Source organism: Octopus bimaculoides, chromosome 4, assembly GCF_001194135.2.
Source record: "Octopus bimaculoides isolate UCB-OBI-ISO-001 chromosome 4, ASM119413v2, whole genome shotgun sequence".
NCBI classification, from domain to species: domain Eukaryota; kingdom Metazoa; phylum Mollusca; class Cephalopoda; order Octopoda; family Octopodidae; genus Octopus; species Octopus bimaculoides.
Window position 1 is genome coordinate 122,133,615 of NC_068984.1, and position 2,499 is coordinate 122,136,113.

Sequence of the window (2,499 nt, forward strand, 5' to 3'; positions counted from 1 at the left end):
TATATATATGCATTGAGTTTCTTTCAGTTTCCATCTAAATCCACTAACAAGGCTTTTATTGGCCTAAGGCTATAGTAGAAGATACTTGCCCAAGGTGCCATGCAGTGGGACTGAACCTGGAACCATGTGGTTGGGAAGCAACCTTCTTACCACACAGTTACATTGGTTTATTTTTAGAATGACATTGTAGGACAGGTGTGAGAGATCAGATTTGGGTAGTTTGAGCATAAAACATGTAGAATATTTGGGCAGGATATAACTGGTTCAAATCCTAAACCAGTGATTTTCAATGTGGGGCACATGCCTGACAAGATTGTGGTGGGGTGTAAGAACTAAATTTTCTTTTTTTTAGTTGGACATGGAATTGTGAATATCTTTTTTTTTTCACAGCAAACATACTACACATATACCTTTTTTTCCAACCACTCATGAGGCATACATTTTTCAGGAAAGTTATAGTGGGGCCTGAGGGAAAAATAGTTTGGGAAACATTATGCTAAAGGATTAATCATGGGTCTGCTTAAATGGGGCTAACCTAGAACTGAACAACAGCAACAACAACAACAATAGTAGAAGCAGCAACTATTATCTCCAGCTATTATCTCCACTAACTATTATCTCCAGCTGTAATGGTTGTTCTGAAGGTATTGATGATGTAGACATTGATGAAGTCAATAGGGATGATAATGCTGCTGCTGTTTGTTGCTGACGATGATGATGATGATAAGGAGGAGAAGGAGGCGAATTGTGTGACGTTGGTAACAACTGGTGATGAAGCTGATGGTGGTGATGAAGGACATGGTAATAATGGTAACAATAATGAAAATGATGGTGTTCTGATTTGTGCTATTTTGAGAAACAGTATGTGTGTGTATGTGTGTGTGTGTGTGTGTGTGTGTGTGTATACACATACATATATATGTGTATGTATGTATGTATGCATGTAAAAGTACATGTATGTGTGTATGTATATATGTATATGTATGTGTGTATTTATATATATGTATATGTGTGTGTGTGTGTGTGTGTGTATGTGTGTTTGTGTGTGCGCGTGTGTGTTTAGGTATAAATTTAAAATAAATAAATATATATATGTAAATGAACAAATTCATCATATTTTTTTTTAATGCAAATAAAATATAACAAAACTGTCCCTAACTACTCGTCCGCCACCTCCATTACCACCAAAATAATTGTATTTCATTTATAGCTTAACTGTCTCGTATTTTATATTGTACACCATTATATATTGATTCTTTCTATACAAGAAGTTTGCCAAAATCTTGAAAAGGAAGGGATTTCACTAAATCAGATAGTCATTGGCTATTTCGTTTTTGTATTAGGCATTTATTTTTATAAATCTTTATATTTGTTTCTTCAGCAATTAAATACAAGAATTAAGATTTCGTTTTCAAGTTACATTTTAAAAAAAATATATTTCATGAAATTATTATTATTATTATTATTATTATTATTATTATTATTATTATTATTATTATTATTTTGATATCCTATTTAAACCTTTCTTGAATAGTTGAAAACTTGCTACTAGTTTCAATTAAAAGTTTCTTATTCGTTAATCATTCAGTGTTTTTTTTTTTCTTTTTGTGCGTATATATATATAATTTTATCTATTTATTTTCTGCTAGATTTTCTATTCGTGTTAATTAGTAGGCAACATTGATTGAAGTTTCCTGATAAAGACGTGTGTAAATAAAAAATTAATCTGGTTTGTTTCTTACGATAGAAGCACTCTGGGAGGTCTCCGTTGTGTCTGTTGACTACTTAGTGCTAGGCAACTGTGTTAGGAGGGTTAAAGGTCATTTCATTGTTGATATTAGAAGGTCACACTGATAGGAAAGAAGGGGGAAAATGGAATATTATAATATAACAAACGTAGTAACTTGGCATTCAATATTTGTGTGCATAGATAATTCATGTACATGCAATTCTTTTCTTTTTTACTTTTTTTCTTGATTAATATTTTAATATTACAGCTCTTCACGTGACAGTTATTTTTTTAAAAATTTATTTGTTTTTGGAAAATGACCGTTAGTAGTAACTTTTTTTTTTTTCGCAGTTGAAAGATAAACGAGGAAGCGTCTGTCTGTCTTTTGCGCGACATGCTAGGAATAATAACCCAATCTCACTCAAATCACACTTTATTTACTTACAAAGGACCAGGACAAAGGATAGTGTACCCTAGATACATACACTGAGTAGATAAGAAATGCTCAGTAGTAGACGTAATTGTTATAAATAGAGCGCCTTTGGACATAAACCTGCTCAGTCAGAGCAGACAAAGAGCTAAACTTCAAATATATATATATATATATGCGCGCTTGCTTGCACACACGTATATAATATATTTATATTTACATACATATTGTGTGTGTGTGTGTGAACTTGAATGTGAGTATAACTATTTTCTTGCTGCAGATATACTATCTTTTCTGCCATGGGCCCTTAAATTACTGCCTAGAACCAGTAAATGTGGCA

At 32.3% G+C, this 2,499-nt stretch overlaps 1 protein-coding gene across 1 annotated transcript in view; it reads right to left on the minus strand.

Moving 5' to 3' along the window:
• The window catches only part of LOC106880305 (tRNA-dihydrouridine(20a/20b) synthase [NAD(P)+]-like), a 233,774-nt gene extending 231,951 nt beyond the window's left edge, over window positions 1-1,823 (minus strand). Inside the window, exon 1 of the mRNA XM_014930182.2 lies at window positions 1,743-1,823. The gene's annotated coding sequence lies outside the window, so the exon portion shown is untranslated. The remainder of the gene's footprint in view (window positions 1-1,742) is intronic.
• Window positions 1,824-2,499: the final 676 nt, after the last annotated feature.